The sequence below is a fragment of the Schistocerca americana genome, chromosome 1 (genome assembly GCF_021461395.2).
Source record: "Schistocerca americana isolate TAMUIC-IGC-003095 chromosome 1, iqSchAmer2.1, whole genome shotgun sequence".
Classification (NCBI taxonomy): domain Eukaryota; kingdom Metazoa; phylum Arthropoda; class Insecta; order Orthoptera; family Acrididae; genus Schistocerca; species Schistocerca americana.
The window spans coordinates 400692875-400708548 of record NC_060119.1 but is presented as its reverse complement, the minus strand read 5'-3'; positions in this window follow the sequence as shown (position 1 = coordinate 400708548).

The window sequence follows — 15674 nt, the reverse complement described above, 5'->3', positions numbered from 1 at the left end:
TTCTGATATTGCGCTGAAACTCAATACATGCGGGAAACTTTAACAAACAAGAGACTTTTAACTACCATAGGTACAGGGACATCTGGATGCCCAGCTTCATACTTATGTTTTACGAATCAAACATGCCCTTTTCATATCCTTCAGGATTACCGCAATTTAAACTTATACTAAGGAAAAACACTGTTGTCATGCCGATTGGAAACCTGAACGCTAAACAGGGCTTAGTCAATGCAGCACGCATAGTTGCAACAAAACTCAATGAATTTACAATTAATGGCCAGCTGATTGACACCGGGAAAGGTGTTTTAATACCACGGATAAGCTTCACAGCGTCTGATCCAAGCATGTTTTCAGTCCACAAGAAGACAGCTGCCTATTAAAATTACATTGTCGATCACTATAAACAAGTCGCAGGGACAAATACTTCAAAGAGCAGAACTGTATTTACGAGATCCCGTCTTTACTTATGGATAACTATATCTAGGGCGACTACATTAGTTAAAATTTTTGTATCCTGTAAAGAAAATGGAAAACAAGAAGTACACGATGCTTATGCTTTTACGTCAAATATCGTTTACACCGAAGTATTACAATTTTCTGTACAGAATTTCGTACAAAATTATGTCTATGGAAATGTGTATAAAAAGATTTATCACAAATTCATTATTATTATTTCACATCGTTCGGTTCATTTTTAAAGAGTTTTCTCTTAATTCTCATAACAACCCTTATCCCAATGATTACACTTATTCCAAATACTGTCATTATTTAAAACTATAAAAGTGTGAAATTATCGTACGGCTCCTCTTGTGAAAATAATCAAAGATCCATCAAAGATATCACGAGACTTGTCTAGACGATTGTGAATGAACTTTTATTGTAAAAATATGGATAAACATGATAGAATAGGACAGTAGTGCCTATTGTAGACAATGTTGAATCGTACCAAATTTCATATCGTTAAGTAATGTTTCGATGTTCATTAAACATAATTTATTCGATTAGCCTGCTGATCAATCTGTAACTATAATTTATTTAAGCAGAGTATGACTCTGATATCTATCAATGACATTGAGATGTATCATAGCATATGAGGTGTAAGTGTTACTGTTTTCTTTGCTGGAGCTAGAGCAGTGCGGAAAGTTTGAAAGTAAGTTTTATACCTACACCATTTACAAATAACGTTCATATAGTAGAAAAAACGCTAGTTCAGACATTTCAGAGGAAGTAAAAGCACTGATTCAGTTTACAGACAGCAAATTCTTCGAGCGAGTAACAATGCCTTCCTCTTTCAATTCAACCTCAAGCCTTGCATACCGCATCATTTCGAGAAGCTAAGCAGAATATGCCCCTAAAACATAATTGAGTCTCACTAATTATAAATAATAGCAATTATAGATACACGAGCTATGAAAACTACCTACACTGGCACTGTGAAAATTCTTATTGACTACGGTTTGCAAGTTTCTCATTCGTAATTTTCTGATTATATCTTAGCACGAATTCGTACTTTACACTGCACAGATGTGTCATTAAAAACACTCTTTCCCAAGTTCCTGAGATTGTCTTTGATATGAAACGGAAGCTGATTAGTTGCTCCCTAGCACCAAATGGTCGGCAGTAACTATTCTTCCCTTCTTCTTGCCAGAGAAGAAAAACAGCCATGCCGCCAAGTGTATCTACTTAACTTTGGTTCATCCACTTGAAACGACCAGTTACTCGTACTCAGTAGAAATAAAAATGCGAAAAGCGCGTCACGTGATTAGGAACGAAACATTAGGACGTGTACAGGCGAGTATGATTGACACTTGTGGTCAAGTTCGGAACGCTGGTGTAGAGCCAGCCATCATAGATACGCGCGCGCCGTTTCTTGTAGCTCAACGCGTCAACGCCGAAAACGGTATGAGTGACAGCGGCAGCAAGTAGCCAGAGTGCAAATGCGCAGCGCGAGTTAGCTGTTTGCGTTTACTGCACTTTGATGTGGGCTATAAATTTGTAATAGTTGACTCTGTCATTTAGGGAAATGACATGTTATTGAAGTTTATGCGGTTCTATCATTCTAGCACGTTCACTCCATAATTCTGAATTGCTTCAGATACTAGTTTAACACACTTCCGAGAATTGAATCGTGTACAGTATTTCCTATATAAATGAATGACAAAGTATGTTTTGTAAGCACTTCAGCGAAGAGAGTTATGTGTAGGCATTTTCCTGTTTATATCATTCGCGGCGGTGACTCTGATTTCTTCAAAATTCTCAGGGATCCATTTCGCGAGTGCTAAATTGCTACCTAAAGTTGTTTATCAATATTTATACCAAATTAACTGTCGATTTCATTCTTTTAGTGAAGTAAAACATACTCTACTATAATAAGAGACTTTTTTTAATGCAGCTCTAATTACATATCTGAGAATAAAAAATTTAACCGTGTGACTTTCGCTGTATATAGCTGGACATTCACAGTTTTTGTTTACCATTGTTAAGTAAAATACCGATATGTATGCATGGATTCCCAAGAGCATGCAGATAATTCTGTAGGTAGTTCTTAACTCGCCTTAAAATGAGAAACGACCGAAAGTGACACATTATCTGAATGTATGCGTAGCAGAACTTAGAAATTTCGTGATTGCAGTCTGCTTGGAAATTCAGTTTAACGACATCACAGAAATTTATTCCAAACTGCCATACTTTCAACCATCTTGATTATCTCAGACTTTTACAACTTTCACGTCGAATTTCATTAATTTACCGTTACACTCTAATCTTCCTCCCTTCTTCAATAACTTATCTCCAGAAACAATGAGATATGGTGCAAATCACTACTCGTTGCTAAATTGTTGCCAGCCGTGGTGGCCGAGTGGTTCTAGGCGCTACAGTCTGCAACCGCGCGAAGGCTACGGTCGCAGGTTCGAATCCTGCCTCGGGCATGGATGTGTGTGATATCCTTAGGTTAGTTAGGTTTAAGTAGTTCTAAGTTCTAGGGGACTGATGACCTCAGAAGTTAAGTCCCTTAGAGCTGAGAGCCATTTGAACCATTTTTTTGTTAAATTGTTATTCTTGAGTGAACTACGTTACATTTGTTTTTGTATTTGACGCATAGACTCGTGTGTAACAGTTTTAGGGAATGATATGCGTGAAGTAGCAGCTTAGCAAGACAACAGCCGCTATAAGAGTTACCTTACCGATGTGAGAAGTGGTTCAAATGGTTCAAATGGCTCTGAGCACTATGAGACTTAACATCTGCGGTCATCAGTCCCCTAAAACTTAGAACTACTTAAACCTAACCTAAGGACATCACACACATCCATGCCCGAGGCAGGATTCGAACCTGCGACCGTAGCAGTCGCGCGGTTCCGGACTGAGCGCCTAGAAGTGCTAGACCACCGCGGCCGATGTGAGAAATATTTTGTGAAGATACGTAGAATCAATTACGAGCTTAAAGCTAAAATTGTACATTAGTGTTCAATATTCTTCAGTGTGTATAAATATTTTTCCAAATTCCCAGCCGGCCGGAGTCGCCGAGCGGTTCTAGGCTCTACAGTCTGGAACCGCGCGACTGCTTCGGTCGCAGGTTCGAATCCTGTCTCGGGTATGGATGTGTGTGATGTCCTTAGGTTAGTTAGGTTTAAGTGGTTCTAAGTTCTAGGGGACTGATGGCCACAGAAGTTAAGTCCCATAGTGCTCAGAGCCATTTGAACCAAATTCCCATCTGAGCTAAGCATTGTAGAGCCGTCATCAGTGTGGAAGTAGTTGCTTCCCAGTAGCCTTCCCAAACATCTCCTTCTATACATTTCATCTGTTAGAACATCCTATCAAAATTTCTAAAGAAGAGGTACTCCGCAATTGCAGTACATCCATACTTTGCAAGCAGCCTTACGGCACCGGCGAAGTGTATCACTATTGTTACCCGCCTTCCTTGTTGCATTCAGTAGAATAACGAATGCTGATAAGCCTGACGATAAGGCTTCATTCTCCTGGTTTGGTTTTCGTGGTCTTTTCGCGGGTTGTATGCTGGAGGAACTAACAAGTTGCCCGACTCTTCTTGAACGCTGATAGTTAACGTAGTTTCTGTAGTGATTCGCCAACGGCCTCGCCGCAGTGGTGACACTAGCTACCGTCAGATCACCGCAGATAAGCGCTGTCGGGCTCTGTTAGCACTTACATGGGTGAACATCCGGTCTGCTGAGCGCTGTTGGCAAGCGGGATGCACTCGGCCCTTGTGAGGCAAACCGAGGAGCTACTTGTTCGAGATGTAGCGGCTCCGGTCCCTTAAACTGAAAGACGGCTGGGAGAGCGGTGTGCTGACCACATGCCCCTCTACATCCGCATCCAGTGACGCCTGTAGGCTGAGGGTGACTTGGCGGCCGGTCGGTACCGTTGGGCCTTCCAAGGCCTGTTCGGACGGAGTTTTCTGCAGTGATTTCCCGTATTTAGTTTTATTCTTCTACAACATACAGGCTCTTAGAATAATATTGCCCTCTTTCAAACTGGCTAATTAAGACGACATAAAAGTGCTGTCCAGTAACATAAACGATTTCCCAAAACAGTCACCCATCTTCAGAACCTGAACTTACGATAAGCTGATGTCTTCCATTCATAACTGACAATGGATGTTTTACCACTAAACAAGAAGACCACAAACGAAAATTACTCTCGCGACCTATTTTTCTAATACCGCTTTCTTTGTCTTTCATTGAGGCTCACCGTTAGCGAAATTTCTGACCGTACTCGTTATGCGTCGAATGTGAGGATGATCAACCTATTAATCAAACATTTATTACCTTTCGCCGGATATAGCGGCTAGTTCGCAAGTACCATAATACAGGGCCTAGTTTCGACTGATGATGTTCTCACGTCTCTTATACCATTATCACTATGAAGTTATGGGAAACAATATAATTCTGTGATTATGTCATCTTCATGATAAAACATAAATACAAAAATAAGTCTGGTGACCATAAATGTAAGATTTTTGGTCGTTTACGCAAGAAAAATTCCAGATGAATGCCGAAACATACAGGCGCTAGTTTCGACACTGATTGTCCTGTGTAATTATTTTTGATTAAGCTTACAGTTATTATGAGTATCTCACGTCAAAAACTCCCAAGTGACAGGAAAAAAAAACAAGTCAGTCCCATTTGTAAGAGCGCTACAAAAGATATGTACAAAATAATTTACCAAATCTAGTTTGTCGGTATGGTCAAGGACCCTAGACCATACCCTAACACCAGTTTCCTTCAAAGGATGAGCAGATCTACAAAAGTTAGCACACGCACCGAGAGCATTTTTCTTCGCACATCGTATCTTGCAAATCATAAACGTAACTTACGTCTTCCCAAAGGTATTTGTATCAGTTTTTCGAGTTACACGACACGTACCATTATATGGACTAGCTTCGTACTTTTGCAAATGTAAAATAAAAACAAAGGTTTCCGAAGAACCGTTATGGGACCGCCTATACTTCCAATATGTTCAGTGATTTACTGTGACTGAGTTATCAGAAGTTGTTGCATTATTCCGGCATCATGGTGATGTCAACAGTAGAGTAGTATAGCTGTAACTACATCGAGTAACGTAAATATTTTGATTAAAAGCAACTCATCGATAATGCAGATACATATAAGAGAGTACTCATAAACTAAAGAAAATATCGCGTGTTATTCTGCTGCAGCGTTAACAACACAACCATATTCCTTTAATATCTCGACATATCTTTATCAGGCAGGACGATAACGTAAAATAACTCGTAGGAATTACGAATGCAATCATTCTATATCCTGATAGACTGTTATGCAAGCTGGTTTGCTTAGGAGGCCGAATACACTAGCTAACGATGTTCTCTTAAAAACTCAGTATCGAAAGAATTCGTAGACGCGCTAGTGGTGAATTAACATTACGTTACTCGATACGAAACTTTTACGGAGCTGTCAGTGAACTGCAACTGAAAATATCAGAAATAAGTCGATGATCTTGCTGCCAACTGGAAAAATTATTTAGAGAAACAAGATTTCTGATAGTATGTAAAACATCTCTTATTGTCCTTATCAAATATTTCATACAGGTTCTGTACGTGCATGTGAAGACATGGATAGAAGAATTTCATTCTCTCCATGTAGACTATTTTGAGAACAAAGAGGCAGACTAACCAAATTACGGTCTGGTGTGCATTTCAAAGCGGCTGCAGTAACATAAATTTTGTCGGGACTGCAGGAACTAACAACAAAAGGAATATTTATACACTTACTCGTAGTATTACAGACCCCATACTTAACATAAGGAAGTGTTTGTAATATAAAGAGCAATCTGACTTCATGTGTGATTTTTTTCTTTTTTATTTGCAGGTGAGCCGAGAACGCAGCCAAATACCGTAAGTTTTATACCATCAATACAACATATAATGTATGCTTTACAGTTTACAGAGTATGATTCTTCAGTAGTGTTTAATTTTATGAGATTAAGCAGCTGAAAGTGAAACTAATCATGTTTTCCACTGTAGTGTTGAATGTTTTGGGAACTTCACGGCATGTCCCGGTTATGGACTTGCATCCTTCAAGTTTCACGCGGATAACACAATTTTCGTTCCACGAACGCCGAAGCTCAAATTTCGGACATTGGTTAAAAACTATATTCTACGTAATTCATCTTGTTGTTGTTGTTGTTGTTGTTGTTGTTGTCTTCAGTCCTGAGACTGGTTTGATGGAGCTCTCCATGCTACTCTATCCTGTGCAAGCTTCTTCATCTCTCAGTACTTACTGCAAACTAAATCCTTCTGAATTTGCTTAGTGTATTCATCTCTTGGTTTTCCTCTACAATTTTTACCCTCCACGCTGCCCTCCAATGCTAAATTTGTGATTCCTTGATGCCTCAGAACATGTCCTACCAACCGGTCCCTTCTTCTTGTCAAGTTGTGCCACAAACTCCTCTTCTCCCCAATTCTATTCAATACCTCCTCATTAGTTACGTGATCTACCCATCTCTCATTAGTCGTAGGTTATTCCATTAGGTAGCAGTACGCCTACAGAAAAAATTCCACGCACGAACATTAGATAAAAATGACGTTTTTTTGCTGTGTTTTTCTTCTTTGTCATTTAATACATGCGACAATGAGCATGCTTATTTATGCATGCTTATTTTTCAAAGAACTATATCCTGAGAGTTGTTTCGCATTCAGAAGACACGAATATAATTTTCATTTCATTCCATAATGGGTTAGCGTTACAATGCGCTAATTAGCTTGTGTATGGTTTTGAATGTGATTCAGAATATTCTGTTGCTTTATTATGATTTCTTTAGCGCATACAGTAAGCAATACCGGCGCGTCCCCTGCTTGCATTTGTTGAACATATGTCCTATGTGACTAGATGCCTATCCACAAGTAATGTAATACTAAACACCAATTAATTTCCGTACAATGTATGAGCCCATGAGAGGCTACGTTCTTGCCATTGGATCGTTGTACTGTTTACAAGCTTCATAATAACACTTCCAGATGCTACTGTACTTCGGTACTCGTTAACAAGCCTAGTCTGCATTCTTTAGTGACAATTTTCGCAGTGACAAGCGTCATGATAACTGTGGCTACCAGTGTTTCTCGATCACATTGTCAGCAGCTGTTTATTTTGGTTATGCCACGACTTGCTTTAGAGTTTCGTCAATGGGAAAACTTTTACGAATCTGCACTGGCTGCGGCTGACATTGTCCAAGAGCACTATACTCAAAAATATTTCAGTATCGGTGATTCGATATTCTTAAACGTTTCCGTATTTATTCAAGCTAGTTTGTAACATTGTTCAGCAATCTTTGTCCCCTTATGAAGCTTGGTCAGACCATTCGGGTACTTAACAGGAACTTCGTATCATTTTATTTAAGACAATCTGAATTTTTACTCATTTGTAGCGAAGAACTGTAAACAATACTATAAAGTTTAAGAATAAAGGATACAGCAACTTTAAACATTTTTACTGGCTGAGATCCAGCAACCGTGCCTTAAATTAATTGCAGAATGTAGAAATAGACACCTCGGTTGCACAAAATTGTAGTCAAATGGACCGTGGTTTCGACGGTCTTCATCAGAATAAAATTTACGTAGGATTACATGTAATCACACAGTTGGTGAAAAACATCTGAGCAAAATGCTCTTGTCAAATTAAAAATTGTCACAAGAATAAAAATTAAACTGTAAAAGTGTAACATATTTGTCAGTTGGAATAAAATGTTCCATCGAAATACAATGGCTGTCGCTAGGCAGCTTAGGGCCAAGCACTGCATCAAACAGCCGCTACCGTCGTAAACATACATTCTGTAATTACTACAGGATATAGGTTATACAGACAGGACATTACTGGAATTTAAATGATATCTGACTTACCAGCTGATACAAATTCCTATGCTTGACGATAAATGCCCAGTCTTTAGAAGCGGTAACATCCGTCAAGTATCTGGGTGTGACTATTCGAAATCATCTCAAATGAGACGATCACATTACACAAGTAACGGGTAAGGCGAACTCTAGATTGCGGTTTATTGGTAGAATCCTGAAGCGATGCAGGCCTTCAACAAAGGAAATTGTTTACAATACTTTAGTGCGTCCAGTCTTAGAGTATTGTTCGTCTGTATGGGACCCTTACCAGTTGGCTCTGATTCAAGAGATTGAGAAGGTCCAAAGAAGAGCGGAAAGATTCTTGACTGGTACATTAAGTCATCGCGAGAGCGTTACAAATCTCATAGAAAGTTTGAAGTGGGACACACTTGCAGATAGACGACGTGCTAAACGGAAGGAGCTGCTCACTATATTCCAAAATCCGATCTTCGCCGAAGATGTAAAGCATATATTATTGCTACCAACTTTCATGTAGCGCAATGATCACCATTCAAAGATAAGGGAAATTAGAGCTCGTACTGAGGCGTTCAGACAATCGTTTTCCCTCGCGCGGTCCGCGAGTGGAACAGAGGGGGAGGGGGGAGGGGGAATATGACTTTGGCGCGAATAGTGCCCTCCGCCATACACCGCTTGGTGGCTAGCGCAGTATGTATGTAGATGTAGATGTAGATTTGGACTATGCCTCTCAATGCGCCTTTATTCAAGCTTCTTCAGGCACTTCCTCGATGTTCGTTGAATCCAGTTGCAGACATTTACACATCCATGAGGTGAGATATCTCTAACAGAAAAGAAAACTGAAAATAGCCTTCTTCATCTTAAAGGTTATCTTCTACAATAGTTACGCGTTGCACTTTTGGTGATTTTCTTTCTGCTTTCTAGATGTTGCTCTTGAGATTGAGCCGGCCGGAGTGACCGAGCGGTTAAAGGCGCTACAGTCTGGAACCGCACAACCACTACGGTCGCAGGTTCGAATCCTGCCTCGGGCATGGATGTGAGTGCTGTCCTTAGGTTGGCTAGGTTTAAGTAGTTCTAAGTTCTAGGGGACTTATGACCACAGCAGTTGAGTCCCATAGTGCTCAGAGCCATTTGAACCATTTTTTTCTTGAGATTGAACGAACAGTAGTGCCATTATTCTTCGGATTTTCTTCGAAATATAACACAGACAGATATGCAACGTGACTGTGACTCTTGCCTTCGTTACTCCAGATGGAGCTGGTAGGACTAGGTGTCATCCATCCCCTGTGATACACTTAGAACGTAGTCACACATCTCAAAGAAACTTACAGCAGTCACTGTTTACTAAAATCCTTGTGTATAACGATGGTAACAGTATCCACACTAAAACACCATCGTCCAGATGTCAGTGTTTCAGAATAGTCGACAGTTTTGTGCAGATATTTGTGACATCAGGTGGGTGATGCTTTCCACTTCGTATGTAGTGTCTGTCTGTACTCAAATACCGACAAGTACGCGATGGGAAGGTCAACATCTTCTTTCTTAGACTACAACCTAAATTTACACATAATGAGAATTGGTTCTCATGCAGCATAACTTACAGTTTTCACTACATTACATTACTGCTTTTAATTTCCTGTTTCCTTTTAAAACCAAAGATTTTACATTTATTTACTGAAATATACTCTGGTAAGGTAACTGCGTTTTTTATTTTAGTGCCTACTTTGACATCATTTCCTATGTTTCTGTGATTTGTTTCGCCACACGGATTAATTACTCAAGTTTTTTTGTTAATAGCATATATGAGTCATATTCCAATCTGCTACCTTCGTGCTTACTGTTTATATGTACACTATGTTTTCCCTTTTGGAGCTATACGTAACTTCGTCTGGAGACTGTTAGTTTAATTCATTATGGAATACAGCGAGCAAATCAAATTGCGTATACACAGAAAGTAGATTGAGCAAGACCATTTTAAGTGCATGTACGCAAAGATGTCATTACCAACACATATGTTGATATCGGGACGTATACTCCTTTCTGGATAAGCCTTATTAAAATCCCGTGACTCAGAACTTGATTGTGTAACGTGTGACATGTTACCACTCTGTAACGATATTTCATGATCTGAATATTATTCCTATCACAGTGGAAACGGTCACATTATTTTATAAACTCACTATCTAGAAAAATAAAGGCTATATTAAAGATACGTAAATCATGTTTACAAAAAGGAGGGATATACTAATGCTTCCTTCACAGATCATAAATGAAATGATCGTAAAATATGTGGAATACGTAAAATTTGTGAAACATATTTGCATTTAACAGTTAATATCAAACTTGTTTCAAATACGAACCTTTGTATACCGTTCGGTGGGTAAGATAATTCTTAGGCTATTGTAGCCACGGATCGTCAAACACAAAGCAATTTAGAATACTTATCTACACAGATAAGGTCACATCACTGAATACAACCAGAAACAAAACTTCTGGTATTATTAATCACACATTTGTCACTTAATTCTGCTAAGAAATTCATCATAGGAATAGAAGGATGGCCGCCAATAACTTACTTAGGTTCCACTTAAACTGAACATTATTTGAAGCTAAACTTTTTATTGCTGCTGGTAATTTATTGAAGCTGAGTGCTCTCGAACTGTTGATGTATTTCTGGCCCAAAGTAAATTCTTGAAATTTTAAGCAGATTATTCTTGTTTCTAGTATCGCAGATGAACTGGGCTTTCGGTTTGAGAAAGAGAGGTATTATTTATGCAAATTCCGTTAATGAAGATACATTGAGGGTCATTGATCAGTATCCCTAGCCCCCTGAACGGACATCTACAGGAAGTTATTGAACTTCGCCACAAATTATTTCTATTACACGTGTTTGAGTTATGAAAAACTTAGCTTGGTTTTGTGAGTCGTAAGAAACATATATCCTATCTCATTACGGAATGAAAGATAGTAAAATATGCCAGCCTTTTTTTATTTTATACCACTTTTATCTGACGTTATCGGTATTACAGCTACAGAGATATGTTTAGATGTTTGAGCAGTACTGTGGTAGGTTCCTCCCACAGGCATTTAGTATCAGTTTGTACTCCCAATAATTTAACACTATCTTTCTATGGCCATTTATCACGAAGTGTGTATCATCAGGAAACAAAACAAACGAACCAGGTGACAATGCAATAGAAGAAAAGTTATTCAGATACACAAGAAAAGTAGTGCCCTAAGATAGAAACTTGAGGGACACCACACCAAATATAATCAGTTCCCAACTGCATGGTGATCGATAGATTAATAGAGGACTCTTTCTTATTAAGGTCTTTGTTTTCTGTTATAGAGATAGGATTTGGCGATTCTGCAGCGAAATTGTGCTGTATAAATCTGACACAGCGCTGGAAATTTGTGGTAAAGCTAGAATAAAGCAAATGATCGGAAAAAGTGTGTCATAACAATTACTGAGATAACATTGTAGCTTTGTGTAACACTGACGCATAATCCGCAGCTTGAGACTGTGGTGCTGCCTCGAAAATAGACGTGAAGGTACATCATTGTTTCAGGAGCGTACCAGTGTGAAAACTGATGGGTCTGAGGTATTAAATGTAATGAACTTATTCTATAGCGCAGGTATTTACGGCCGGATGTCCTGGCTGCTGCTAAGAGTGTCGGGTTACTTAGTTGTGGTCCGTGAAGATTTTCCATTCCTAACGTTTCGTCCAGAGCTACACTGGAGGTGCTCGTGGTTCTCCTCTGGGTCTTGCCGACCCAACACTCAGTGGAACCACGACATGGAAGCTCCTAGTGCAGCTTATCTATCAAAATCTGTTGTCTTCTGGTTTTCACCTATTCCCATACGTTATGAAATGTGAGGTGGATAACGTTTGTGTTTAGTGTAAGAACTATAGCAGCTGTTGACGGATACTCTGCAGAATTTTCAGATCCAAATTTCAAGGACGGGAATAGCGGGAAACACTGACCCAAAAAAAAACTAAGCAAAAAATCAGCGTTGATATAATAGTAGAGTGGTCCACGTTCAAGAAATAAATTTTTTTCCGAGTAACTACCAAAATTAAGATGGGGATTATACCAAAGAATACGAGATTATAGAAGATGCGTCCAAACGACAGCGACAAAATAACTGACGTTGTTAAGAAATAAAAATGGCTCTGAGCACTATGGGACTTAACTGCTAAGGCCATCAGTCCCTTAGAACTTAGAACTACTTAAACCCAACTAACCTAAGGACATCACACACATCCATGCCTGAGGCAGCATTCGAACCTGCGACCGTAACGGTCGCGTGGTTCCAGACTGTAGCGCCTAGAACCGCTCAGCCACTCAGGCCGGCGTTAAGAAATAGTTTCTGAGTGTTTTGTTATACGGGATCCGTCGTTGCCGGTGACTCATTACAGAGTAATAATGTAACTATTATTTATTTCCACGTACCTTTACGTCCATGAAAACATCTTCACAACCATCAAAATGACTATCACCGAAAGGTATTAGAGAAAACACAGAGTAATACAAAAACCTTCATCTGCAAAAATACTAGGATGTGGTTGCCGTTGCTGCCGGAACAAGAGAATATATCTTCGTTATGACGCTCTACCACAGCATTCAGTGGGACCATACTTGAGGTTTGCATTGCCCAGTTCCTCATCAGTAACCTACCGATACTGTTCGGTATCGCTGCTGACGAACAACTAAAATTGCACGAAAATCAATCCGAGCAGTCTTGAATTCCAGCTTGAGCACAAAGAACAACGTGGGGACGGCTGTTGTCATCAGAAAGTACCGTCGATAAATGGAACAAATTTGTTTCCAAACAAGAGGCACAGCGCATACAGTTGTCATTTTCGCTGCTGTGCAGACATTATAAGCGAAAATAGAGATGGGGGTAAGAAATAAAAGTAATTACAATTAGTCTGCAACGCGCCACTGGAGATGCCGAGTCCTTTGCATCAAAATATCCATGGACATTCACTGAAACTATCTCGTTGGAGCTCGAATTCGCCATGCAGGGGGGATTACCAATAATCTTTTTTGTAGTGCTCCATTTGTGAATGCATCAGGACAGAGGAGGGGTGGAATGTATTGGTAAACAATGTAGCCTCTGACATCGAAACATAGGTGATGATATGCTGTCCGCTGCTGACAAGAATTCGCTCGACGGGTATGCAGCACATGTGCGCATTGTGAGGTGCTCTTGACGAAGGGAATAACAACTTTCACCGTCCTGTAAACACTCCCACAAATGTAGTTACGTCAACAGCGAGCTGTGAATGACTAGAGTACATTCAAAAAACGTAGTAAATGCAATGTGTCATCTCTTCAGCTTGCTGATAATTCACTATCCGTTTTATGTGTACGTTGTTAACTATAACTGGTGAATCAATAGTTTATTGTCACTAATGTGTTGCTGGAACTGCTAAGATTCTGTTTTTTCGTCGCTGTGTTTCTAAAAACGTGCAGGCTTCTGTCGCTGTTGCCATTGATGGTGAAACTTTCCGGAGTCGTTAGATCGCATCACATTCCTCTTCAAACGTCTTCAGTGTTCGATGCTTTGATCCCTTTGCTAGAATCTTCTTCAAGGTTCTACAGTTGTCCCTGGATGGCCATCAAGACACACCAATAAAGCCTAAAGAAGATCCTAGCAAAGAGATCGAAACGTCTTCACTCAACATCTTTAAAGAGGAATGTGACACGGCCTAGAAACTCACGAGTTTTTCCTGTCAATGGTAGCGTCTCCTTACCCGTTTCTTCCTTTCGGTAGGAATGTAATAACTGCATGCTAGTCTCACTGGAATTTTTCCCTCTGGCAGTGGTGCTGTGCAAGGGAAGGGAAAGAAATTATGGGTCCATAACCGACAAACAGTGAAGTATTACTAGGATGTAATGAAGTCTACAAGAAAGGCATTCTTTTTTTTTCTTTTAATGGACGCTCGATTACACAGAGGATAGACGGCTGTGGGGAGGCAGATAGAGAACATACGTGCTAGAGCAGTGTCTTTGACCTTCTAGTAACTAACATACCCGAAATACTCGAGTTAACTTCGAGAAGGAACTCAGCGATCATAGGACTGTGATGTAGCCAATGACTATGTGTGCTAGAAGGAGTGTTTAAAAAAGTGAGGAATAAGTTTGGTCAGCAAGAGTGACAGGATAGAAATTGCAGAGTACGTAAGTGGTCAATGTCAAACATGCAGGTTTGAGAACAAAAATGTGGAACACAAATGGATAAAACAGAAAAATGTGTACAGTATACCTTACAACAATATGTAGTGAGCAAAATTGTAAGGAATGGGAAAGACTCGCCGTGGTTCAGCAGCCGTGTCAGAAAGTTACTGTGAAAACAAAGTGAGCTCCATTTCCGATTTAAGCGAATTGAAAAACCGGTAGGCATGTAAAAGACCAATGAAGGCAAAATGAGCGTAACGGGAGCAATTCGAGAAATATTCAATGAATGACAAGGTAAAATTTTGTCGACTTACGTAAAGTCAGCAAGGGGATCTAAATGATCTATACAGTAGCGCAGGGACCTTTCTGATACTGAGACAGATAACAGAGACAAGGCCGAAATATGAAATTCACTATTTTCCCTCTGGCAGTGGTGCTGTGCAAGGGAAGGGAAAGAAATTATGGATCCATAACCGACACACAGTGAAGTATTACTAGAATGTCAATGAAGTCTACAAGAAAGGCATTCTTTTTTTTTTCTTTTAATGGACGCTCGATTACACAGAGGATAGACGGCTGTGGGGCGGCAGGTAGAGAACATACGTGCTAGAGCAGTGTCTTAGACCTTCTAGTAACTAACATACCCGAAATATTCGAGTTAACTTCGAGAAGGAACTCAGCGATCATAGGACTGTGATGTAGCCAATGACTATGTGTGCTAGAAGGAGTGTTTAAAAAAGTGAGGAATAAGTTTGGTCAGCAAGAGTGACAGGATAGAAATTGCAGAGTATGTAAGTGGTCAATGTCAAACATGCAGGTTTGAGAACAAAAATGTGGAACACAAATGGATGAAACAGAAAAATGTGTACAATATACCTTACAACAATATGTAGTGAGCAAAATTGTAAGGAATGGGAAAGACTCGCCGTGGTTCAGCAGCCGTGTCAGAAAGTCACTGTGAAAACAAAGTGAGCTCCATTTCCGATTTAAGCGAATTGAAAAACCGGTAGGCATGTAAAAGACCAATGAAGGCAAAATGAGCGTAACGGGAGCAATTCGAGAAATATTCAATGAATGACAAGGTAAAATTTTGCCGACTTACGTAAAGTCAGCAAGGGGATCTAAATGATCTATACAGTAGCGCAGGGACCTT